Source organism: Oncorhynchus mykiss, chromosome 21, assembly GCF_013265735.2.
Source record: "Oncorhynchus mykiss isolate Arlee chromosome 21, USDA_OmykA_1.1, whole genome shotgun sequence".
Lineage (NCBI taxonomy): Eukaryota > Metazoa > Chordata > Actinopteri > Salmoniformes > Salmonidae > Oncorhynchus > Oncorhynchus mykiss.
In genome coordinates, this window is record NC_048585.1 from 41405932 (window position 1) to 41432259 (window position 26328).

Here is a 26328-nt window from a genome sequence, read left to right on the forward strand (position 1 = left end):
CGTATTGGCGTACATATACACACAAACACACTGGACCAACATTGTCCTTCTCGCGAGATAAATATAAATGCTAAGGTTTTTCATGCCAGATTGACATCATTTACGTTGTCATACCAGCCAGATTAATAAGAATAAATTATATGTTCCTTGGAGAACACAGAATGATCAAGCTATTGAGTAACAGAAGATCAGAGACCATTGACAGCCATTTTACCAGTAGGTATGATAACTTGTCATCTTTCATGTTCAACAACACACCAATCACATGTGACAACAGGAAACACAGCAGGTCAAAAGCAAGCTTACTGTAAGGCCAGGAAGGTCTTCCACATCACTAGAAACAGAAAGACAGCATTCCTGGGTGGGCTCAAATCACCAACTTTTAAATTAACAGTCTAACGCACCAACCAATTGCACCACAGAGACTTGTGGTTATACTGACCCTCAGCAGGCCAAAGTCTCATGGAAGCTCAAGCCAAGTCAGGAAGGGTCAGTTCACATCTCCACAATCTGAAAAATGTCATCCCTGGGTGGTGATGATGCACCAACCTTTAGATTGACAGTCAAACACGCTAACTGATTGCACTAGAGAGGCTTGTGTTGGCATTGACCGGGGCAAAATAACAGGAATCTCATTACAGGTCCAGGATGTCACATCCACATCATGGAGCACAACAAACTGACAACTGTCGTCCCTGGGTGGGCTCGAACCACCAACCTTTAGATTAACAGTCTAACGCGCTAACCAATTGCGCCACAGAGACTTGTGGTGTATATGACCCTGACGCTTGATCGATGGCCATTTGTGCTCTCATCCAACTGAACATGGAGTTTACGAAACAACAACACTTTGTTCCAATTGTTGTGTTAACGTGCATCAAAAGTGCAGCAACATTTTCAAGGAAGTAGACCTATAGTTTTCTAATGTTTGTTAGCTTTTTGAATGGCCTTAAAAGGGCAAAAATGTAGCGCAATGTTCGTCAGCGCAACATTATATTAAAAGGCATCTGGCAGGAGTAAATCCCGCCTCAATCACAAATATATTCTGATAAATATATATTTTAAACAACTGCATTTTCACAAATGTAATATATAATCGCCAAGCCCATTCAAAATAATTAGGGGACTGACTCCGGAAGAATGATGAAGTGGCTAGTCACTTTCATGGCGTATTGGCGTACATATACACACAAACACACTGGACCAACATTGTCCTTCTCGCGAGATAAATATAAATGCTAAGGTTTTTCATGCCAGATTGACATCATTTACGTTGTCATACCAGCCAGATTAATAAGAATAAATTATATGTTCCTTGGAGAACACAGAATGATCAAGCTATTGAGTAACAGAAGATCAGAGACCATTGACAGCCATTTTACCAGTAGGTATGATAACTTGTCATCTTTCATGTTCAACAACACACCAATCACATGTGACAACAGGAAACACAGCAGGTCAAAAGCAAGCTTACTGTAAGGCCAGGAAGGTCTTCCACATCACTAGAAACAGAAAGACAGCATTCCTGGGTGGGCTCAAATCACCAACTTTTAAATTAACAGTCTAACGCACCAACCAATTGCACCACAGAGACTTGTGGTTATACTGACCCTCAGCAGGCCAAAGTCTCATGGAAGCTCAAGCCAAGTCAGGAAGGGTCAGTTCACATCTCCACAATCTGAAAAATGTCATCCCTGGGTGGTGATGATGCACCAACCTTTAGATTGACAGTCAAACACGCTAACTGATTGCACTAGAGAGGCTTGTGTTGGCATTGACCGGGGCAAAATAACAGGAATCTCATTACAGGTCCAGGATGTCACATCCACATCATGGAGCACAACAAACTGACAACTGTCGTCCCTGGGTGGGCTCGAACCACCAACCTTTAGATTAACAGTCTAACGCGCTAACCAATTGCGCCACAGAGACTTGTGGTGTATATGACCCTGACGCTTGATCGATGGCCATTTGTGCTCTCATCCAACTGAACATGGAGTTTACGAAACAACAACACTTTGTTCCAATGGTTGTGTTAACGTGCATCAAAAGTGCAGCAACATTTTCAAGGAAGTAGACCTATAGTTTTCTAATGTTTGTTAGCTTTTTGAATGGCCTTAAAAGGGCAAAAATGTAGCGCAATGTTCGTCAGCGCAACATTATATTAAAAGGCATCTGGCAGGAGTAAATTCAGCCGCAATCACAAATATATTCTGATAAATATATATTTTAAACAACTGCATTTTCACAAGTGTAATATATAATCGCCAAGCCCATTCAAAATAATTAGGGGACTGACTCCGGAAGAATGATGAAGTGGCTAGTCACTTTCATGGCGTATTGGCGTACATATACACACAAACACACTGGACCAACATTGTCCTTCTCGCGAGATAAATATAAATGCTAAGGTTTTTCATGCCAGATTGACATCATTTACGTTGTCATACCAGCCAGATCAATAAGAATAAATTATATGTTCCTTGGAGAACACAGAATGATCAAGCTATTGAGTAACAGAAGATCAGAGACCATTGACAGCCATTTTACCAGTAGGTATGATAACTTGTCATCTTTCATGTTCAACAACACACCAATCACATGTGACAACAGGAAACACAGCAGGTCAAAAGCAAGCTTACTGTAAGGCCAGGAAGGTCTTCCACATCACTAGAAACAGAAAGACAGCATTCCTGGGTGGGCACAAATCACCAACTTTTAAATTAACAGTCTAACGCGCCAACCAATTGCACCACAGATACTTGTGGTTACACTGACCCTCAGCAGGCCAAAGTCTCATGGAAGCTCAAACCAAGTCAGGAAGGGTCAGTTCACATCTCCACAATCTGAAAAATGTCATCCCTGGGTGGTGATGATGCACCAACCTTTAGATTGACAGTCAAACACGCTAACTGATTGCACTAGAGAGGCTTGTGTTGGCATTGACCGGGGCAAAATAACAGGAATCTCATTACAGGTCCAGGATGTCACATCCACATCATGGAGCACAACAAACTGACAACTGTCGTCCCTGGGTGGGCTCGAACCACCAACCTTTAGATTAACAGTCTAACACGCTAACCAATTGCACCACAGAGACTTGTGGTGTATATTACCCTGACGCTTGATCGATGGCCATTTGTGCTCTCATCCAACTGAACATGGAGTTTACGAAACAACAACACTTTGTTCCAATTGTTGTGTTAACGTGCATCAAAAGTGCAGCAACATTTTCAAGGAAGTAGACCTATAGTTTTCTAATGTTTGTTAGCTTTTTGAATGGCCTTAAAAGGGCAAAAATGTAGCGCAATGTTCGTCAGCGCAACATTATATTAAAAGGCATCTGGCAGGAGTAAATCCCGCCTCAATCACAAATATATTCTGATAAATATATATTTTAAACAACTGCATTTTCACAAATGTAATATATAATCGCCAAGCCCATTCAAAATAATTAGGGGACTGACTCCGGAAGAATGATGAAGTGGCTAGTCACTTTCATGGCGTATTGGCGTACATATACACACAAACACACTGGACCAACATTGTCCTTCTCGCGAGATAAATATAAATGCTAAGGTTTTTCATGCCAGATTGACATCATTTACGTTGTCATACCAGCCAGATTAATAAGAATAAATTATATGTTCCTTGGAGAACACAGAATGATCAAGCTATTGAGTAACAGAAGATCAGAGACCATTGACAGCCATTTTACCAGTAGGTATGATAACTTGTCATCTTTCATGTTCAACAACACACCAATCACATGTGACAACAGGAAACACAGCAGGTCAAAAGCAAGCTTACTGTAAGGCCAGGAAGGTCTTCCACATCACTAGAAACAGAAAGACAGCATTCCTGGGTGGGCTCAAATCACCAACTTTTAAATTAACAGTCTAACGCACCAACCAATTGCACCACAGAGACTTGTGGTTATACTGACCCTCAGCAGGCCAAAGTCTCATGGAAGCTCAAGCCAAGTCAGGAAGGGTCAGTTCACATCTCCACAATCTGAAAAATGTCATCCCTGGGTGGTGATGATGCACCAACCTTTAGATTGACAGTCAAACACGCTAACTGATTGCACTAGAGAGGCTTGTGTTGGCATTGACCGGGGCAAAATAACAGGAATCTCATTACAGGTCCAGGATGTCACATCCACATCATGGAGCACAACAAACTGACAACTGTCGTCCCTGGGTGGGCTCGAACCACCAACCTTTAGATTAACAGTCTAACACGCTAACCAATTGCACCACAGAGACTTGTGGTGTATATTACCCTGACGCTTGATCGATGGCCATTTGTGCTCTCATCCAACTGAACATGGAGTTTACGAAACAACAACACTTTGTTCCAATTGTTGTGTTAACGTGCATCAAAAGTGCAGCAACATTTTCAAGGAAGTAGACCTATAGTTTTCTAATGTTTGTTAGCTTTTTGAATGGCCTTAAAAGGGCAAAAATGTAGCGCAATGTTCGTCAGCGCAACATTATATTAAAAGGCATCTGGCAGGAGTAAATTCAGCCGCAATCACAAATATATTATGATAAATATATATTTTAAACAACTGCATTTTCACAAATGTAATATATAATCGCCAAGCCCATTCAAAATAATTAGGGGACTGACTCCGGAAGAATGATGAAGTGGCTAGTCACTTTCATGGCGTATTGGCGTACATATACACACAAACACACTGGACCAACATTGTCCTTCTCGCGAGATAAATATAAATGCTAAGGTTTTTCATGCCAGATTGACATCATTTACGTTGTCATACCAGCCAGATTAATAAGAATAAATTATATGTTCCTTGGAGAACACAGAATGATCAAGCTATTGAGTAACAGAAGATCAGAGACCATTGACAGCCATTTTACCAGTAGGTATGATAACTTGTCATCTTTCATGTTCAACAACACACCAATCACATGTGACAACAGGAAACACAGCAGGTCAAAAGCAAGCTTACTGTAAGGCCAGGAAGGTCTTCCACATCACTAGAAACAGAAAGACAGCATTCCTGGGTGGGCTCAAATCACCAACTTTTAAATTAACAGTCTAACGCACCAACCAATTGCACCACAGAGACTTGTGGTTATACTGACCCTCAGCAGGCCAAAGTCTCATGGAAGCTCAAGCCAAGTCAGGAAGGGTCAGTTCACATCTCCACAATCTGAAAAATGTCATCCCTGGGTGGTGATGATGCACCAACCTTTAGATTGACAGTCAAACACGCTAACTGATTGCACTAGAGAGGCTTGTGTTGGCATTGACCGGGGCAAAATAACAGGAATCTCATTACAGGTCCAGGATGTCACATCCACATCATGGAGCACAACAAACTGACAACTGTCGTCCCTGGGTGGGCTCGAACCACCAACCTTTAGATTAACAGTCTAACGCGCTAACCAATTGCGCCACAGAGACTTGTGGTGTATATGACCCTGACGCTTGATCGATGGCCATTTGTTCTCTCATCCAACTGAACATGGAGTTTACGAAACAACAACACTTTGTTCCAATGGTTGTGTTAACGTGCATCAAAAGTGCAGCAACATTTTCAAGGAAGTAGACCTATAGTTTTCTAATGTTTGTTAGCTTTTTGAATGGCCTTAAAAGGGCAAAAATGTAGCGCAATGTTCGTCAGCGCAACATTATATTAAAAGGCATCTGGCAGGAGTAAATTCAGCCGCAATCACAAATATATTATGATAAATATATATTTTAAACAACTGCATTTTCACAAGTGTAATATATAATCGCCAAGCCCATTCAAAATAATTAGGGGACTGACTCCGGAAGAATGATGAAGTGGCTAGTCACTTTCATGGCGTATTGGCGTACATATACACACAAACACACTGGACCAACATTGTCCTTCTCGCGAGATAAATATAAATGCTAAGGTTTTTCATGCCAGATTGACATCATTTACGTTGTCATACCAGCCAGATTAATAAGAATAAATTATATGTTCCTTGGAGAACACAGAATGATCAAGCTATTGAGTAACAGAAGATCAGAGACCATTGACAGCCATTTTACCAGTAGGTATGATAACTTGTCATCTTTCATGTTCAACAACACACCAATCACATGTGACAACAGGAAACACAGCAGGTCAAAAGCAAGCTTACTGTAAGGCCAGGAAGGTCTTCCACATCACTAGAAACAGAAAGACAGCATTCCTGGGTGGGCTCAAATCACCAACTTTTAAATTAACAGTCTAACGCGCCAACCAATTGCACCACAGAGACTTGTGGTTATACTGACCCTCAGCAGGCCAAAGTCTCATGGAAGCTCAAACCAAGTCAGGAAGGGTCAGTTCACATCTCCACAATCTGAAAAATGTCATCCCTGGGTGGTGATGATGCACCAACCTTTAGACTGACAGTCAAACACGCTAACTGATTGCACTAGAGAGGCTTGTGTTGGCATTGACCATCAGCAGGGCAAAATAACAGGAATCTCATTACAGGTCCAGGATGTCACATCCACATCATGGAGCACAACAAACTGACAACTGTCGTCCCTGGGTGGGCTCGAACCACCACCCTTTAGATTAACAGTCTAACGCGCTAACCAATTGCGCCACAGAGACTTATGGTGTATATGACCCTGACGCTTGATCGATGGCCATTTGTGCTCTCATCCAACTGAACATGGAGTTTACGAAACAACAACACTTTGTTCCAATTGTTGTGTTAACGTGCATCAAAAGTGCAGCAACATTTTCAAGGAAGTAGACCTATAGTTTTCTAATGTTTGTTAGCTTTTTGAATGGCCTTAAAAGGGCAAAAATGTAGCGCAATGTTCGTCAGCGCAACATTATATTAAAAGGCATCTGGCAGGAGTAAATTCAGCCGCAATCAGCCGCAAGTAAGGCCAGGAAGGTCTTCCACATTACTAGAAACAGAAAGACAGCATTCCTGGGTGGGCACAAATCACCAACTTTTAAATTAACAGTCTAACGCGCCAACCAATTGCACCACAGAGACTTGTGGTTATACTGATCCTCAGCAGGCCAAAGTCTCATGGAAGCTCAAGCCAAGTCAGGAAGGGTCAGTTCACATCTCCACAATCTGAAAAATGTCATCCCTGGGTGGTGATGATGCACCAACCTTTAGATTGACAGTCAAACACGCTAACTGATTGCACTAGAGAGGCTTGTGTTGGCATTGACCGGGGCAAAATAACAGGAATCTCATTACAGGTCCAGGATGTCACATCCACATCATGGAGCACAACAAACTGACAACTGTCGTCCCTGGGTGGGCTCGAACCACCAACCTTTAGATTAACAGTCTAACGCGCTAACCAATTGCGCCACAGAGACTTGTGGTGTATATGACCCTGACGCTTGATCGATGGCCATTTGTGCTCTCATCCAACTGAACATGGAGTTTACGAAACAACAACACTTTGTTCCAATTGTTGTGTTAACGTGCATCAAAAGTGCAGCAACATTTTCAAGGAAGTAGACCTATAGTTTTCTAATGTTTGTTAGCTTTTTGAATGGCCTTAAAAGGGCAAAAATGTAGCGCAATGTTCGTCAGCGCAACATTATATTAAAAGGCATCTGGCAGGAGTAAATTCAGCCGCAATCACAAATATATTCTGATAAATATATATTTTAAACAACTGCATTTTCACAAATGTAATATATAATCGCCAAGCCCATTCAAAATAATTAGGGGACTGACTCCGGAAGAATGATGAAGTGGCTAGTCACTTTCATGGCGTATTGGCGTACATATACACACAAACACACTGGACCAACATTGTCCTTCTCGCAAGATAAATATAAATGCTAAGGTTTTTCATGCCAGATTTACATCATTTACGTTGTCATACCAGCCAGATTAATAAGAATAAATTATATGTTCCTTGGAGAACACAGAATGATCAAGCTATTGAGTAACAGAAGATCAGAGACCATTGACAGCCATTTTACCAGTAGGTATGATAACTTGTCATCTTTCATGTTCAACAACACACCAATCACATGTGACAACAGGAAACACAGCAGGTCAAAAGCAAGCTTACTGTAAGGCCAGGAAGGTCTTCCACATCACTAGAAACAGAAAGACAGCATTCCTGGGTGGGCTCAAATCACCAACTTTTAAATTAACAGTCTAACGCGCCAACCAATTGCACCACAGAGACTTGTGGTTATACTGATCCTCAGCAGGCCAAAGTCTCATGGAAGCTCAAGCCAAGTCAGGAAGGGTCAGTTCACATCTCCACAATCTGAAAAATGTCATCCCTGGGTGGTGATGATGCACCAACCTTTAGATTGACAGTCAAACACGCTAACTGATTGCACTAGAGAGGCTTGTGTTGGCATTGACCGGGGCAAAATAACAGGAATCTCATTACAGGTACAGGATGTCACATCCACATCATGGAGCACAACAAACTGACAACTGTCGTCCCTGGGTGGGCTCGAACCACCAACCTTTAGATTAACAGTCTAACGCGCTAACCAATTGCGCCACAGAGACTTGTGGTGTATATGACCCTGACGCTTGATCGATGGCCATTTGTGCTCTCATCCAACTGAACATGGAGTTTACGAAACAACAACACTTTGTTCCAATTGTTGTGTTAACGTGCATCAAAAGTGCAGCAACATTTTCAAGGAAGTAGACCTATAGTTTTCTAATGTTTGTTAGCTTTTTGAATGGCCTTAAAAGGGCAAAAATGTAGCGCAATGTTCGTCAGCGCAACATTATATTAAAAGGCATCTGGCAGGAGTAAATTCAGCCGCAATCACAAATATATTCTGATAAATATATATTTTAAACAACTGCATTTTCACAAATGTAATATATAATCGCCAAGCCCATTCAAAATAATTAGGGGACTGACTCCGGAAGAATGATGAAGTGGCTAGTCACTTTCATGGCGTATTGGCGTACATATACACACAAACACACTGGACCAACATTGTCCTTCTCGCAAGATAAATATAAATGCTAAGGTTTTTCATGCCAGATTTACATCATTTACGTTGTCATACCAGCCAGATTAATAAGAATAAATTATATGTTCCTTGGAGAACACAGAATGATCAAGCTATTGAGTAACAGAAGATCAGAGACCATTGACAGCCATTTTACCAGTAGGTATGATAACTTGTCATCTTTCATGTTCAACAACACACCAATCACATGTGACAACAGGAAACACAGCAGGTCAAAAGCAAGCTTACTGTAAGGCCAGGAAGGTCTTCCACATCACTAGAAACAGAAAGACAGCATTCCTGGGTGGGCTCAAATCACCAACTTTTAAATTAACAGTCTAACGCGCCAACCAATTGCACCACAGAGACTTGTGGTTATACTGATCCTCAGCAGGCCAAAGTCTCATGGAAGCTCAAGCCAAGTCAGGAAGGGTCAGTTCACATCTCCACAATCTGAAAAATGTCATCCCTGGGTGGTGATGATGCACCAACCTTTAGATTGACAGTCAAACACGCTAACTGATTGCACTAGAGAGGCTTGTGTTGGCATTGACCGGGGCAAAATAACAGGAATCTCATTACAGGTACAGGATGTCACATCCACATCATGGAGCACAACAAACTGACAACTGTCGTCCCTGGGTGGGCTCGAACCACCAACCTTTAGATTAACAGTCTAACGCGCTAACCAATTGCGCCACAGAGACTTGTGGTGTATATGACCCTGACGCTTGATCGATGGCCATTTGTGCTCTCATCCAACTGAACATGGAGTTTACGAAACAACAACACTTTGTTCCAATTGTTGTGTTAACGTGCATCAAAAGTGCAGCAACATTTTCAAGGAAGTAGACCTATAGTTTTCTAATGTTTGTTAGCTTTTTGAATGGCCTTAAAAGGGCAAAAATGTAGCGCAATGTTCGTCAGCGCAACATTATATTAAAAGGCATCTGGCAGGAGTAAATTCAGCCGCAATCACAAATATATTCTGATAAATATATATTTTAAACAACTGCATTTTCACAAATGTAATATATAATCGCCAAGCCCATTCAAAATAATTAGGGGACTGACTCCGGAAGAATGATGAAGTGGCTAGTCACTTTCATGGCGTATTGGCGTACATATACACACAAACACACTGGACCAACATTGTCCTTCTCGCAAGATAAATATAAATGCTAAGGTTTTTCATGCCAGATTTACATCATTTACGTTGTCATACCAGCCAGATTAATAAGAATAAATTATATGTTCCTTGGAGAACACAGAATGATCAAGCTATTGAGTAACAGAAGATCAGAGACCATTGACAGCCATTTTACCAGTAGGTATGATAACTTGTCATCTTTCATGTTCAACAACACACCAATCACATGTGACAACAGGAAACACAGCAGGTCAAAAGCAAGCTTACTGTAAGGCCAGGAAGGTCTTCCACATCACTAGAAACAGAAAGACAGCATTCCTGGGTGGGCTCAAATCACCAACTTTTAAATTAACAGTCTAACGCGCCAACCAATTGCACCACAGAGACTTGTGGTTATACTGATCCTCAGCAGGCCAAAGTCTCATGGAAGCTCAAACCAAGTCAGGAAGGGTCAGTTCACATCTCCACAATCTGAAAAATGTCATCCCTGGGTGGTGATGATGCACCAACCTTTAGATTGACAGTCAAACACGCTAACTGATTGCACTAGAGAGGCTTGTGTTGGCATTGACCGGGGCAAAATAACAGGAATCTCAATACAGGTCCAGGATGTCACATCCACATCATGGAGCACAACAAACTGACAACTGTCGTCCCTGGGTGGGCTCGAACCACCAACCTTTAGATTAACAGTCTAACGCCCTAACCAATTGCGCCACAGAGACTTGTGGTGTATATGACCCTGACGCTTGATCGATGGCCATTTGTGCTCTCATCCAACTGAACATGGAGTTTACGAAACAACAACACTTTGTTCCAATTGTTGTGTTAACGTGCATCAAAAGTGCAGCAACATTTTCAAGGAAGTAGACCTATAGTTTTCTAATGTTTGTTAGCTTTTTGAATGGCCTTAAAAGGGCAAAAATGTAGCGCAATGTTCGTCAGCGCAACATTATATTAAAAGGCATCTGGCAGGAGTAAATTCAGCCGCAATCACAAATATATTCTGATAAATATATATTTTAAACAACTGCATTTTCACAAATGTAATATATAATCGCCAAGCCCATTCAAAATAATTAGGGGACTGACTCCGGAAGAATGATGAAGTGGCTAGTCACTTTCATGGCGTATTGGCGTACATATACACACAAACACACTGGACCAACATTGTCCTTCTCGCGAGATAAATATAAATGCTAAGGTTTTTCATGCCAGATTTACATCATTTACGTTGTCATACCAGCCAGATTAATAAGAATAAATTATATGTTCCTTGGAGAACACAGAATGATCAAGCTATTGAGTAACAGAAGATCAGAGACCATTGACAGCCATTTTACCAGTAGGTATGATAACTTGTCATCTTTCATGTTCAACAACACACCAATCACATGTGACAACAGGAAACACAGCAGGTCAAAAGCAAGCTTACTGTAAGGCCAGGAAGGTCTTCCACATCACTAGAAACAGAAAGACAGCATTCCTGGGTGGGCTCAAATCACCAACTTTTAAATTAACAGTCTAACGCGCCAACCAATTGCACCACAGAGACTTGTGGTTATACTGATCCTCAGCAGGCCAAAGTCTCATGGAAGCTCAAACCAAGTCAGGAAGGGTCAGTTCACATCTCCACAATCTGAAAAATGTCATCCCTGGGTGGTGATGATGCACCAACCTTTAGATTGACAGTCAAACACGCTAACTGATTGCACTAGAGAGGCTTGTGTTGGCATTGACCGGGGCAAAATAACAGGAATCTCAATACAGGTCCAGGATGTCACATCCACATCATGGAGCACAACAAACTGACAACTGTCGTCCCTGGGTGGGCTCGAACCACCAACCTTTAGATTAACAGTCTAACGCCCTAACCAATTGCGCCACAGAGACTTGTGGTGTATATGACCCTGACGCTTGATCGATGGCCATTTGTGCTCTCATCCAACTGAACATGGAGTTTACGAAACAACAACACTTTGTTCCAATTGTTGTGTTAACGTGCATCAAAAGTGCAGCAACATTTTCAAGGAAGTAGACCTATAGTTTTCTAATGTTTGTTAGCTTTTTGAATGGCCTTAAAAGGGCAAAAATGTAGCGCAATGTTCGTCAGCGCAACATTATATTAAAAGGCATCTGGCAGGAGTAAATTCAGCCGCAATCACAAATATATTCTGATAAATATATATTTTAAACAACTGCATTTTCACAAATGTAATATATAATCGCCAAGCCCATTCAAAATAATTAGGGGACTGACTCCGGAAGAATGATGAAGTGGCTAGTCACTTTCATGGCGTATTGGCGTACATATACACACAAACACACTGGACCAACATTGTCCTTCTCGCGAGATAAATATAAATGCTAAGGTTTTTCATGCCAGATTTACATCATTTACGTTGTCATACCAGCCAGATTAATAAGAATAAATTATATGTTCCTTGGAGAACACAGAATGATCAAGCTATTGAGTAACAGAAGATCAGAGACCATTGACAGCCATTTTACCAGTAGGTATGATAACTTGTCATCTTTCATGTTCAACAACACACCAATCACATGTGACAACAGGAAACACAGCAGGTCAAAAGCAAGCTTACTGTAAGGCCAGGAAGGTCTTCCACATTACTAGAAACAGAAAGACAGCATTCCTGGGTGGGCACAAATCACCAACTTTTAAATTAACAGTCTAACGCGCCAACCAATTGCACCACAGAGACTTGTGGTTATACTGATCCTCAGCAGGCCAAAGTCTCATGGAAGCTCAAGCCAAGTCAGGAAGGGTCAGTTCACATCTCCACAATCTGAAAAATGTCATCCCTGGGTGGTGATGATGCACCAACCTTTAGATTGACAGTCAAACACGCTAACTGATTGCACTAGAGAGGCTTGTGTTGGCATTGACCGGGGCAAAATAACAGGAATCTCATTACAGGTCCAGGATGTCACATCCACATCATGGAGCACAACAAACTGACAACTGTCGTCCCTGGGTGGGCTCGAACCACCAACCTTTAGATTAACAGTCTAACGCGCTAACCAATTGCGCCACAGAGACTTGTGGTGTATATGACCCTGACGCTTGATCGATGGCCATTTGTGCTCTCATCCAACTGAACATGGAGTTTACGAAACAACAACACTTTGTTCCAATTGTTGTGTTAACGTGCATCAAAAGTGCAGCAACATTTTCAAGGAAGTAGACCTATAGTTTTCTAATGTTTGTTAGCTTTTTGAATGGCCTTAAAAGGGCAAAAATGTAGCGCAATGTTCGTCAGCGCAACATTATATTAAAAGGCATCTGGCAGGAGTAAATTCAGCCGCAATCACAAATATATTCTGATAAATATATATTTTAAACAACTGCATTTTCACAAATGTAATATATAATCGCCAAGCCCATTCAAAATAATTAGGGGACTGACTCCGGAAGAATGATGAAGTGGCTAGTCACTTTCATGGCGTATTGGCGTACATATACACACAAACACACTGGACCAACATTGTCCTTCTCGCGAGATAAATATAAATGCTAAGGTTTTTCATGCCAGATTTACATCATTTACGTTGTCATACCAGCCAGATTAATAAGAATAAATTATATGTTCCTTGGAGAACACAGAATGATCAAGCTATTGAGTAACAGAAGATCAGAGACCATTGACAGCCATTTTACCAGTAGGTATGATAACTTGTCATCTTTCATGTTCAACAACACACCAATCACATGTGACAACAGGAAACACAGCAGGTCAAAAGCAAGCTTACTGTAAGGCCAGGAAGGTCTTCCACATTACTAGAAACAGAAAGACAGCATTCCTGGGTGGGCACAAATCACCAACTTTTAAATTAACAGTCTAACGCGCCAACCAATTGCACCACAGAGACTTGTGGTTACACTGACCCTCAGCAGGCCAAAGTCTCATGGAAGCTCAAACCAAGTCAGGAAGGGTCAGTTCACATCTCCACAATCTGAAAAATGTCATCCCTGGGTGGTGATGATGCACCAACCTTTAGATTGACAGTCAAACACGCTAACTGATTGCACTAGAGAGGCTTGTGTTGGCATTGACCGGGGCAAAATAACAGGAATCTCATTACAGGTCCAGGATGTCACATCCACATCATGGAGCACAACAAACTGACAACTGTCGTCCCTGGGTGGGCTTGAACCACCAACCTTTAGATTAACAGTCTAACGCGCTAACCAATTGCGCCACAGAGACTTGTGGTGTATATGACCCTGACGCTTGATCGATGGCCATTTGTGCTCTCATCCAACTGAACATGGAGTTTACGAAACAACAACACTTTGTTCCAATTGTTGTGTTAACGTGCATCAAAAGTGCAGCAACATTTTCAAGGAAGTAGACCTATAGTTTTCTAATGTTTGTTAGCTTTTTGAATGGCCATAAAAGGGCAAAAATGTAGCGCAATGTTCGTCAGCGCAACATTATATTAAAAGGCATCTGGCAGGAGTAAATTCAGCCGCAATCACAAATATATTCTGATAAATATATATTTTAAACAACTGCATTTTCACAAATGTAATATATAATCGCCAAGCCCATTCAAAATAATTAGGGGACTGACCTCGGAAGAATGATGAAGTGGCTAGTCACTTTCATGGCGTATTGGCGTACATATACACACAAACACACTGGACCAACATTGTCCTTCTCGCAAGATAAATATAAATGCTAAGGTTTTTCATGCCAGATTTACATCATTTACGTTGTCATACCAGCCAGATTAATAAGAATAAATTATATGTTCCTTGGAGAACACAGAATGATCAAGCTATTGAGTAACAGAAGATCAGAGACCATTGACAACCATTTTACCAGTAGGTATGATAACTTGTCATCTTTCATGTTCAACAACACACCAATCACATGTGACAACAGGAAACACAGCAGGTCAAAAGCAAGCTTACTGTAAGGCCAGGAAGGTCTTCCACATCACTAGAAACAGAAAGACAGCATTCCTGGGTGGGCTCAAATCACCAACTTTTAAATTAACAGTCTAACGCGCCAACCAATTGCACCACAGAGACTTGTGGTTATACTGATCCTCAGCAGGCCAAAGTCTCATGGAAGCTCAAGCCAAGTCAGGAAGGGTCAGTTCACATCTCCACAATCTGAAAAATGTCATCCCTGGGTGGTGATGATGCACCAACCTTTAGATTGACAGTCAAACACGCTAACTGATTGCACTAGAGAGGCTTGTGTTGGCATTGACCGGGGCAAAATAACAGGAATCTCATTACAGGTCCAGGATGTCACATCCACATCATGGAGCACAACAAACTGACAACTGTCGTCCCTGGGTGGGCTTGAACCACCAACCTTTAGATTAACAGTCTAACGCGCTAACCAATTGCGCCACAGAGACTTGTGGTGTATATGACCCTGACGCTTGATCGATGGCCATTTGTGCTCTCATCCAACTGAACATGGAGTTTACGAAACAACAACACTTTGTTCCAATTGTTGTGTTAACGTGCATCAAAAGTGCAGCAACATTTTCAAGGAAGTAGACCTATAGTTTTCTAATGTTTGTTAGCTTTTTGAATGGCCATAAAAGGGCAAAAATGTAGCGCAATGTTCGTCAGCGCAACATTATATTAAAAGGCATCTGGCAGGAGTAAATTCAGCCGCAATCACAAATATATTCTGATAAATATATATTTTAAACAACTGCATTTTCACAAATGTAATATATAATCGCCAAGCCCATTCAAAATAATTAGGGGACTGACCTCGGAAGAATGATGAAGTGGCTAGTCACTTTCATGGCGTATTGGCGTACATATACACACAAACACACTGGACCAACATTGTCCTTCTCGCGAGATAAATATAAATGCTAAGGTTTTTCATGCCAGATTTACATCATTTACGTTGTCATACCAGCCAGATTAATAAGAATAAATTATATGTTCCTTGGAGAACACAGAATGATCAAGCTATTGAGTAACAGAAGATCAGAGACCATTGACAGCCATTTTACCAGTAGGTATGATAACTTGTCATCTTTCATGTTCAACAACACACCAATCACATGTGACAACAGGAAACACAGCAGGTCAAAAGCAAGCTTACTGTAAGGCCAGGAAGGTCTTCCACATTACTAGAAACAGAAAGACAGCATTCCTGGGTGGGCACAAATCACCAACTTTTAAATTAACAGTCTAACGCGCCAACCAATTGCACCACAGAGACTTGTGGTTACACTGACCCTCAGCAGGCCAAAGTCTCATGGAAGCTCAAACCAAGTCAGGAAGGGTCAGTTCACATCTCCACAATCTGAAAAATGTCATCCCTGGGTGGTGATGATGCACCAACCTTTAGATTGACAGTCAAACACGCTAACTGATTGCACTAGAGAGGCTTGTGTTGGCATTGACCGGGGCAAAATAACAGGAATCTCATTACAGGTCCAGGATGTCACATCCACATCATGGAGCACAACAAACTGACAACTGTCGTCCATGGGTGGGCTTGAACCACCAACCTTTAGATTAACAGTCTAACGCGCTAACCAATTGCGCCACAGAGACTTGTGGTGTATATGACCCTGACGCTTGATCGATGGCCATTTGTGCTCTCATCCAACTGAACATGGAGTTTACGAAACAACAACACTTTGTTCCAATTGTTGTGTTAACGTGCATCAAAAGTGCAGCAACATTTTCAAGGAAGTAGACCTATAGTTTTCTAATGTTTGTTAGCTTTTTGAATGGCCATAAAAGGGCAAAAATGTAGCGCAATGTTCGTCAGCGCAACATTATATTAAAAGGCATCTGGCAGGAGTAAATTCAGCCGCAATCACAAATATATTCTGATAAATATATATTTTAAACAACTGCATTTTCACAAATGTAATATATAATCGCCAAGCCCATTCAAAATAATTAGGGGACTGACCTCGGAAGAATGATGAAGTGGCTAGTCACTTTCATGGCGTATTGGCGTACATATACACACAAACACACTGGACCAACATTGTCCTTCTCGCAAGATAAATATAAATGCTAAGGTTTTTCATGCCAGATTTACATCATTTACGTTGTCATACCAGCCAGATTAATAAGAATAAATTATATGTTCCTTGGAGAACACAGAATGATCAAGCTATTGAGTAACAGAAGATCAGAGACCATTGACAACCATTTTACCAGTAGGTATGATAACTTGTCATCTTTCATGTTCAACAACACACCAATCACATGTGACAACAGGAAACACAGCAGGTCAAAAGCAAGCTTACTGTAAGGCCAGGAAGGTCTTCCACATCACTAAAAACAGAAAGACAGCATTCCTGGGTGGGCTCAAATCACCAACTTTTAAATTAACAGTCTAACGCGCCAACCAATTGCACCACAGAGACTTGTGGTTATACTGATCCTCAGCAGGCCAAAGTCTCATGGAAGCTCAAGCCAAGTCAGGAAGGGTCAGTTCACATCTCCACAATCTGAAAAATGTCATCCCTGGGTGGTGATGATGCACCAACCTTTAGATTGACAGTCAAACACGCTAACTGATTGCACTAGAGAGGCTTGTGTTGGCATTGACCGGGGCAAAATAACAGGAATCTCATTACAGGTCCAGGATGTCACATCCACATCATGGAGCACAACAAACTGACAACTGTCGTCCCTGGGTGGGCTTGAACCACCAACCTTTAGATTAACAGTCTAACGCGCTAACCAATTGCGCCACAGAGACTTGTGGTGTATATGACCCTGACGCTTGATCGATGGCCATTTGTGCTCTCATCCAACTGAACATGGAGTTTACGAAACAACAACACTTTGTTCCAATTGTTGTGTTAACGTGCATCAAAAGTGCAGCAACATTTTCAAGGAGGTAGACCTATAGTTTTCTAATGTTTGTTAGCTTTTTGAATGGCCATAAAAGGGCAAAAATGTAGCGCAATGTTCGTCAGCGCAACATTATATTAAAAGGCATCTGGCAGGAGTAAATTCAGCCGCAATCACAAATATATTCTGATAAATATATATTTTAAACAACTGCATTTTCACAAATGTAATATATAATCGCCAAGCCCATTCAAAATAATTAGGGGACTGACCTCGGAAGAATGATGAAGTGGCTAGTCACTTTCATGGCGTATTGGCGTACATATACACACAAACACACTGGACCAACATTGTCCTTCTCGCAAGATAAATATAAATGCTAAGGTTTTTCATGCCAGATTTACATCATTTACGTTGTCATACCAGCCAGATTAATAAGAATAAATTATATGTTCCTTGGAGAACACAGAATGATCAAGCTATTGAGTAACAGAAGATCAGAGACCATTGACAACCATTTTACCAGTAGGTATGATAACTTGTCATCTTTCATGTTCAACAACACACCAATCACATGTGACAACAGGAAACACAGCAGGTCAAAAGCAAGCTTACTGTAAGGCCAGGAAGGTCTTCCACATCACTAGAAACAGAAAGACAGCATTCCTGGGTGGGCTCAAATCACCAACTTTTAAATTAACAGTCTAACGCGCCAACCAATTGCACCACAGAGACTTGTGGTTATACTGATCCTCAGCAGGCCAAAGTCTCATGGAAGCTCAAGCCAAGTCAGGAAGGGTCAGTTCACATCTCCACAATCTGAAAAATGTCATCCCTGGGTGGTGATGATGCACCAACCTTTAGATTGACAGTCAAACACGCTAACTGATTGCACTAGAGAGGCTTGTGTTGGCATTGACCGGGGCAAAATAACAGGAATCTCATTACAGGTCCAGGATGTCACATCCACATCATGGAGCACAACAAACTGACAACTGTCGTCCCTGGGTGGGCTCGAACCACCAACCTTTAGATTAACAGTCTAACGCGCTAACCAATTGCGCCACAGAGACTTGTGGTGTATATGACCCTGACGCTTGATCGATGGCCATTTGTGCTCTCATCCAACTGAACATGGAGTTTACGAAACAACAACACTTTGTTCCAATTGTTGTGTTAACGTGCATCAAAAGTGCAGCAACATTTTCAAGGAAGTAGACCTATAGTTTTCTAATGTTTGTTAGCTTTTTGAATGGCCTTAAAAGGGCAAAAATGTAGCGCAATGTTCGTCAGCGCAACATTATATTAAAAGGCATCTGGCAGGAGTAAATTCAGCCGCAATCACAAATATATTCTGATAAATATATATTTTAAACAACTGCATTTTCACAAATGTAATATATAATCGCCAAGCCCATTCAAAATAATTAGGGGACTGACTCCGGAAGAATGATGAAGTGGCTAGTCACTTTCATGGCGTATTGGCGTACATATACACACAAACACACTGGACCAACATTGTCCTTCTCGCAAGATAAATATAAATGCTAAGGTTTTTCATGCCAGATTTACATCATTTACGTTGTCATACCAGCCAGATTAATAAGAATAAATTATATGTTCCTTGGAGAACACAGAATGATCAAGCTATTGAGTAACAGAAGATCAGAGACCATTGACAACCATTTTACCAGTAGGTATGATAACTTGTCATCTTTCATGTTCAACAACACACCAATCACATGTGACAACAGGAAACACAGCAGGTCAAAAGCAAGCTTACTGTAAGGCCAGGAAGGTCTTCCACATCACTAGAAACAGAAAGACAGCATTCCTGGGTGGGCTCAAATCACCAACTTTTAAATTAACAGTCTAACGCGCCAACCAATTGCACCACAGAGACTTGTGGTTATACTGATCCTCAGCAGGCCAAAGTCTCATGGAAGCTCAAGCCAAGTCAGGAAGGGTCAGTTCACATCTCCACAATCTGAAAAATGTCATCCCTGGGTGGTGATGATGCACCAACCTTTAGATTGACAGTCAAACACGCTAACTGATTGCACTAGAGAGGCTTGTGTTGGCATTGACCGGGGCAAAATAACAGGAATCTCATTACAGGTCCAGGATGTCACATCCACATCATGGAGCACAACAAACTGACAACTGTCGTCCCTGGGTGGGCTCGAACCACCAACCTTTAGATTAACAGTCTAACGCTCTAACCAATTACGCCACAGAGACTTGTGGTGTATATGACCCTGACGCTTGATCGATGGCCATTTGTGCTCTCATCCGACTGAACATGGAGTTTGCGAAACAACAACACTTTGTTCCAATTGTTGTGTTAACGTGCATCAAAAGTGCAGCAACATTTTCAAGGAAGTAGACCTATAGTTTTCTAATGTTTGTTAGCTTTTTGAATGGCCTTAAAAGGGCAAAAATGTAGCGCAATGTTGGCAGGAGTAAATTCAGCCGCAATCACAAATATATTCTGATAAATATATATTTTAAACAACTGCATTTTCACAAATGTAATATATAATCGCCAAGCCCATTCAAAATAATTAGGGGACTGACTCCGGAAGAATGATGAAGTGGCTAGTCACTTTCATGGCGTATTGGCGTACATATACACACAAACACACTGGACCAACATTGTCCTTCTCGCAAGATAAATATAAATGCTAAGGTTTTTCATGCCAGATTTACATCATTTACGTTGTCATACCAGCCAGATTAATAAGAATAAATTATATGTTCCTTGGAGAACACAGAATGATCAAGCTATTGAGTAACAGAAGATCAGAGACCATTGACAACCATTTTACCAGTAGGTATGATAACTTGTCATCTTTCATGTTCAACAACACACCAATCACATGTGACAACAGGAAACACAGCAGGTCAAAAGCAAGCTTACTGTAAGGCCAGGAAGGTCTTCCACATCACTAGAAACAGAAAGACAGCATTCCTGGGTGGGCTCAAATCACCAACTTTTAAATTAACAGTCTAACACGCCAACCAATTGCACCACAGAGACTTGTGGTTATACTGATCCTCAGCAGGCCAAAGTCTCATGGAAGCTCAAGCCAAGTCAGGAAGGGTCAGTTCACATCTCCACAATCTGAAAAATGTCATCCCTGGGTGGTGATGATGCACCAACCTTTAGATTGACAGTCAAACACGCTAACTGATTGCACTAGAGAGGCTTGTGTTGGCATTGACCGGGGCAAAATAACAGGAATCTCATTACAGGTCCAGGATGTCACATCCACATCATGGAGCACAACAAACTGACAACTGTCGTCCCTGGGTGGGCTCGAACCACCAACCTTTAGATTAACAGTCTAACGCTCTAACCAATTACGCCACAGAGACTTGTGGTGTATATGACCCTGACGCTTGATCGATGGCCATTTGTGCTCTCATCCAACTGAACATGGAGTTTACGAAACAACAACACTTTGTTCCAATTGTTGTGTTAACGTGCATCAAAAGTGCAGCAACATTTTCAAGGAAGTAGACCTATAGTTTTCTAATGTTTGTTAGCTTTTTGAATGGCCTTAAAAGGGCAAAAATGTAGCGCAATGTTCGTCAGCGCAACATTATATTAAAAGGCATCTGGCAGGAGTAAATTCAGCCGCAATCACAAATATATTCTGATAAATATATATTTTAAACAACTGCATTTTCACAAATGTAATATATAATCGCCAAGCCCATTCAAAATAATTAGGGGACTGACTCCGGAAGAGTCTAGTCACTTTCATGGCGTATTGGCGTACATATACACACAAACACACTGGACCAACATTGTCCTTCTCGCAAGATAAATATAAATGCTAAGGTTTTTCATGCCAGATTTACATCATTTACGTTGTCATACCAGCCAGATTAATAAGAATAAATTATATGTTCCTTGGAGAACACAGAATGATCAAGCTATTGAGTAACAGAAGATCAGAGACCATTGACAACCATTTTACCAGTAGGTATGATAACTTGTCATCTTTCATGTTCAACAACACACCAATCACATGTGACAACAGGAAACACAGCAGGTCAAAAGCAAGCTTACTGTAAGGCCAGGAAGGTCTTCCACATCACTAGAAACAGAAAGACAGCATTCCTGGGTGGGCTCAAATCACCAACTTTTAAATTAACAGTCTAACGCGCCAACCAATTGCACCACAGAGACTTGTGGTTATACTGATCCTCAGCAGGCCAAAGTCTCATGGAAGCTCAAGCCAAGTCAGGAAGGGTCAGTTCACATCTCCACAATCTGAAAAATGTCATCCCTGGGTGGTGATGATGCACCAACCTTTAGATTGACAGTCAAACACGCTAACTGATTGCACTAGAGAGGCTTGTGTTGGCATTGACCGGGGCAAAATAACAGGAATCTCATTACAGGTCCAGGATGTCACATCCACATCATGGAGCACAACAAACTGACAACTGTCGTCCCTGGGTGGGCTCGAACCACCAACCTTTAGATTAACAGTCTAACGCTCTAACCAATTACGCCACAGAGACTTGTGGTGTATATGACCCTGACGCTTGATCGATGGCCATTTGTGCTCTCATCCGACTGAACATGGAGTTTGCGAAACAACAACACTTTGTTCCAATTGTTGTGTTAACGTGCATCAAAAGTGCAGCAACATTTTCAAGGAAGTAGACCTATAGTTTTCTAATGTTTGTTAGCTTTTTGAATGGCCTTAAAAGGGCAAAAATGTAGCGCAATGTTGGCAGGAGTAAATTCAGCCGCAATCACAAATATATTCTGATAAATATATATTTTAAACAACTGCATTTTCACAAATGTAATATATAATCGCCAAATCCATTCAAAATAATTAGGGGACTGACTCCGGAAGAATGATGAAGTGGCTAGTCACTTTCATGGCGTATTGGCGTACATATACACACAAACACACTGGACCAACATTGTCCTTCTCGCAAGATAAATATAAATGCTAAGGTTTTTCATGCCAGATTTACATCATTTACGTTGTCATACCAGCCAGATTAATAAGAATAAATTATATGTTCCTTGGAGAACACAGAATGATCAAGCTATTGAGTAACAGAAGATCAGAGACCATTGACAACCATTTTACCAGTAGGTATGATAACTTGTCATCTTTCATGTTCAACAACACACCAATCACATGTGACAACAGGAAACACAGCAGGTCAAAAGCAAGCTTACTGTAAGGCCAGGAAGGTCTTCCACATCACTAGAAACAGAAAGACAGCATTCCTGGGTGGGCTCAAATCACCAACTTTTAAATTAACAGTCTAACGCGCCAACCAATTGCACCACAGAGACTTGTGGTTATACTGATCCTCAGCAGGCCACAGTCTCATGGAAGCTCAAGCCAAGTCAGGAAGGGTCAGTTCACATCTCCACAATCTGAAAAATGTCATCCCTGGGTGGTGATGATGCACCAACCTTTAGATTGACAGTCAAACACGCTAACTGATTGCACTAGAGAGGCTTGTGTTGGCATTGACCGGGGCAAAATAACAGGAATCTCATTACAGGTCCAGGATGTCACATCCACATCATGGAGCACAACAAACTGACAACTGTCGTCCCTGGGTGGGCTCGAACCACCAACCTTTAGATTAACAGTCTAACGCGCTAACCAATTGCGCCACAGAGACTTGTGGTGTATATGACCCTGACGCTTGATCGATGGCCATTTGTGCTCTCATCCGACTGAACATGGAGTTTACGAAACAACAACACTTTGTTCCAATTGTTGTGTTAACGTGCATCAAAAGTGCAGCAACATTTTCAAGGAAGTAGACCTATAGTTTTCTAATGTTTGTTAGCTTTTTGAATGGCCTTAAAAGGGCAAAAATGTAGCGCAATGTTCGTCAGCGCAACATTATATTAAAAGGCATCTGGCAGGAGTAAATTCAGCCGCAATCACAAATATATTCTGATAAATATATATTTTAAACAACTGCATTTTCACAAATGTAATATATAATCGCCAAGCCCATTCAAAATAATTAGGGGACTGACTCCGGAAGAATGATGAAGTGGCTAGTCACTTTCATGGCGTATTGGCGTACATATACACACAAACACACTGGACCAACATTGTCCTTCTCGCAAGATAAATATAAATGCTAAGGTTTTTCATGCCAGATTTACATCATTTACGTTGTCATACCAGCCAGATTAATAAGAATAAATTATATGTTCCTTGGAGAACACAGAATGATCAAGCTATTGAGTAACAGAAGATCAGAGACCATTGACAACCATTTTACCAGTAGGTATGATAACTTGTCATCTTTCATGTTCAACAACACACCAATCACATGTGACAACAGGAAACACAGCAGGTCAAAAGCAAGCTTACTGTAAGGCCAGGAAGGTCTTCCACATCACTAGAAACAGAAAGACAGCATTCCTGGGTGGGCTCAAATCACCAACTTTTAAATTAACAGTCTAACGCGCCAACCAATTGCACCACAGAGACTTGTGGTTATACTGATCCTCAGCAGGCCAAAGTCTCATGGAAGCTCAAGCCAAGTCAGGAAGGGTCAGTTCACATCTCCACAATCTGAAAAATGTCATCCCTGGGTGGTGATGATGCACCAACCTTTAGATTGACAGTCAAACACGCTAACTGATTGCACTAGAGAGGCTTGTGTTGGCATTGACCGGGGCAAAATAACAGGAATCTCATTACAGGTCCAGGATGTCACATCCACATCATGGAGCACAACAAACTGACAACTGTCGTCCCTGGGTGGGCTCGAACCACCAACCTTTAGATTAACAGTCTAACGCTCTAACCAATTACGCCACAGAGACTTGTGGTGTATATGACCCTGACGCTTGATCGATGGCCATTTGTGCTCTCATCCGACTGAACATGGAGTTTGCGAAACAACAACACTTTGTTCCAATTGTTGTGTTAACGTGCATCAAAAGTGCAGCAACATTTTCAAGGAAGTAGACCTATAGTTTTCTAATGTTTGTTAGCTTTTTGAATGGCCTTAAAAGGGCAAAAATGTAGCGCAATGTTGGCAGGAGTAAATTCAGCCGCAATCACAAATATATTCTGATAAATATATATTTTAAACAACTGCATTTTCACAAATGTAATATATAATCGCCAAGCCCATTCAAAATAATTAGGGGACTGACTCCGGAAGAATGATGAAGTGGCTAGTCACTTTCATGGCGTATTGGCGTACATATACACACAAACACACTGGACCAACATTGTCCTTCTCGCAAGATAAATATAAATGCTAAGGTTTTTCATGCCAGATTTACATCATTTACGTTGTCATACCAGCCAGATTAATAAGAATAAATTATATGTTCCTTGGAGAACACAGAATGATCAAGCTATTGAGTAACAGAAGATCAGAGACCATTGACAACCATTTTACCAGTAGGTATGATAACTTGTCATCTTTCATGTTCAACAACACACCAATCACATGTGACAACAGGAAACACAGCAGGTCAAAAGCAAGCTTACTGTAAGGCCAGGAAGGTCTTCCACATCACTAGAAACAGAAAGACAGCATTCCTGGGTGGGCTCAAATCACCAACTTTTAAATTAACAGTCTAACACGCCAACCAATTGCACCACAGAGACTTGTGGTTATACTGATCCTCAGCAGGCCAAAGTCTCATGGAAGCTCAAGCCAAGTCAGGAAGGGTCAGTTCACATCTCCACAATCTGAAAAATGTCATCCCTGGGTGGTGATGATGCACCAACCTTTAGATTGACAGTCAAACACGCTAACTGATTGCACTAGAGAGGCTTGTGTTGGCATTGACCGGGGCAAAATAACAGGAATCTCATTACAGGTCCAGGATGTCACATCCACATCATGGAGCACAACAAACTGACAACTGTCGTCCCTGGGTGGGCTCGAACCACCAACCTTTAGATTAACAGTCTAACGCTCTAACCAATTACGCCACAGAGACTTGTGGTGTATATGACCCTGACGCTTGATCGATGGCCATTTGTGCTCTCATCCAACTGAACATGGAGTTTACGAAACAACAACACTTTGTTCCAATTGTTGTGTTAACGTGCATCAAAAGTGCAGCAACATTTTCAAGGAAGTAGACCTATAGTTTTCTAATGTTTGTTAGCTTTTTGAATGGCCTTAAAAGGGCAAAAATGTAGCGCAATGTTCGTCAGCGCAACATTATATTAAAAGGCATCTGGCAGGAGTAAATTCAGCCGCAATCACAAATATATTCTGATAAATATATATTTTAAACAACTGCATTTTCACAAATGTAATATATAATCGCCAAGCCCATTCAAAATAATTAGGGGACTGACTCCGGAAGAGTCTAGTCACTTTCATGGCGTA

The 26328-nt window shown here is 41.3% G+C and overlaps 23 non-coding genes across 23 annotated transcripts; all 23 read right to left on the minus strand.

Moving 5' to 3' along the window:
• Nucleotides 1–690: 690 nt before the first annotated feature.
• Nucleotides 691–764, minus strand: trnan-guu. The gene has a single exon. It is a non-coding gene; the product is annotated as a tRNA-Asn (tRNA).
• A 1094-nt stretch (nt 765–1858) lies between these two features.
• trnan-guu lies at nt 1859–1932 on the minus strand. Its single transcript has one exon. It is a non-coding gene; the product is annotated as a tRNA-Asn (tRNA).
• A 1094-nt stretch (nt 1933–3026) lies between these two features.
• On the minus strand, nt 3027–3100 carry trnan-guu. Its single transcript has one exon. It is a non-coding gene; the product is annotated as a tRNA-Asn (tRNA).
• Nucleotides 3101–4194: 1094 nt separating this feature from the next.
• trnan-guu lies at nt 4195–4268 on the minus strand. The gene has a single exon. It is a non-coding gene; the product is annotated as a tRNA-Asn (tRNA).
• A 1094-nt stretch (nt 4269–5362) lies between these two features.
• trnan-guu lies at nt 5363–5436 on the minus strand. Its single transcript has one exon. It is a non-coding gene; the product is annotated as a tRNA-Asn (tRNA).
• A 1100-nt stretch (nt 5437–6536) lies between these two features.
• Nucleotides 6537–6610, minus strand: trnan-guu. The gene has a single exon. It is a non-coding gene; the product is annotated as a tRNA-Asn (tRNA).
• Nucleotides 6611–7271: 661 nt separating this feature from the next.
• Nucleotides 7272–7345, minus strand: trnan-guu. The gene has a single exon. It is a non-coding gene; the product is annotated as a tRNA-Asn (tRNA).
• Nucleotides 7346–8439: 1094 nt separating this feature from the next.
• On the minus strand, nt 8440–8513 carry trnan-guu. The gene has a single exon. It is a non-coding gene; the product is annotated as a tRNA-Asn (tRNA).
• A 1094-nt stretch (nt 8514–9607) lies between these two features.
• On the minus strand, nt 9608–9681 carry trnan-guu. The gene has a single exon. It is a non-coding gene; the product is annotated as a tRNA-Asn (tRNA).
• Nucleotides 9682–10775: 1094 nt separating this feature from the next.
• Nucleotides 10776–10849, minus strand: trnan-guu. The gene has a single exon. It is a non-coding gene; the product is annotated as a tRNA-Asn (tRNA).
• A 1094-nt stretch (nt 10850–11943) lies between these two features.
• trnan-guu lies at nt 11944–12017 on the minus strand. Its single transcript has one exon. It is a non-coding gene; the product is annotated as a tRNA-Asn (tRNA).
• A 1094-nt stretch (nt 12018–13111) lies between these two features.
• On the minus strand, nt 13112–13185 carry trnan-guu. Its single transcript has one exon. It is a non-coding gene; the product is annotated as a tRNA-Asn (tRNA).
• Nucleotides 13186–14279: 1094 nt separating this feature from the next.
• Nucleotides 14280–14353, minus strand: trnan-guu. The gene has a single exon. It is a non-coding gene; the product is annotated as a tRNA-Asn (tRNA).
• Nucleotides 14354–15447: 1094 nt separating this feature from the next.
• Nucleotides 15448–15521, minus strand: trnan-guu. The gene has a single exon. It is a non-coding gene; the product is annotated as a tRNA-Asn (tRNA).
• A 1094-nt stretch (nt 15522–16615) lies between these two features.
• On the minus strand, nt 16616–16689 carry trnan-guu. Its single transcript has one exon. It is a non-coding gene; the product is annotated as a tRNA-Asn (tRNA).
• A 1094-nt stretch (nt 16690–17783) lies between these two features.
• Nucleotides 17784–17857, minus strand: trnan-guu. Its single transcript has one exon. It is a non-coding gene; the product is annotated as a tRNA-Asn (tRNA).
• Nucleotides 17858–18951: 1094 nt separating this feature from the next.
• On the minus strand, nt 18952–19025 carry trnan-guu. Its single transcript has one exon. It is a non-coding gene; the product is annotated as a tRNA-Asn (tRNA).
• A 1094-nt stretch (nt 19026–20119) lies between these two features.
• trnan-guu lies at nt 20120–20193 on the minus strand. The gene has a single exon. It is a non-coding gene; the product is annotated as a tRNA-Asn (tRNA).
• Nucleotides 20194–21256: 1063 nt separating this feature from the next.
• On the minus strand, nt 21257–21330 carry trnan-guu. The gene has a single exon. It is a non-coding gene; the product is annotated as a tRNA-Asn (tRNA).
• Nucleotides 21331–22414: 1084 nt separating this feature from the next.
• Nucleotides 22415–22488, minus strand: trnan-guu. Its single transcript has one exon. It is a non-coding gene; the product is annotated as a tRNA-Asn (tRNA).
• Nucleotides 22489–23551: 1063 nt separating this feature from the next.
• On the minus strand, nt 23552–23625 carry trnan-guu. The gene has a single exon. It is a non-coding gene; the product is annotated as a tRNA-Asn (tRNA).
• Nucleotides 23626–24719: 1094 nt separating this feature from the next.
• On the minus strand, nt 24720–24793 carry trnan-guu. The gene has a single exon. It is a non-coding gene; the product is annotated as a tRNA-Asn (tRNA).
• Nucleotides 24794–25856: 1063 nt separating this feature from the next.
• On the minus strand, nt 25857–25930 carry trnan-guu. The gene has a single exon. It is a non-coding gene; the product is annotated as a tRNA-Asn (tRNA).
• Nucleotides 25931–26328: the final 398 nt, after the last annotated feature.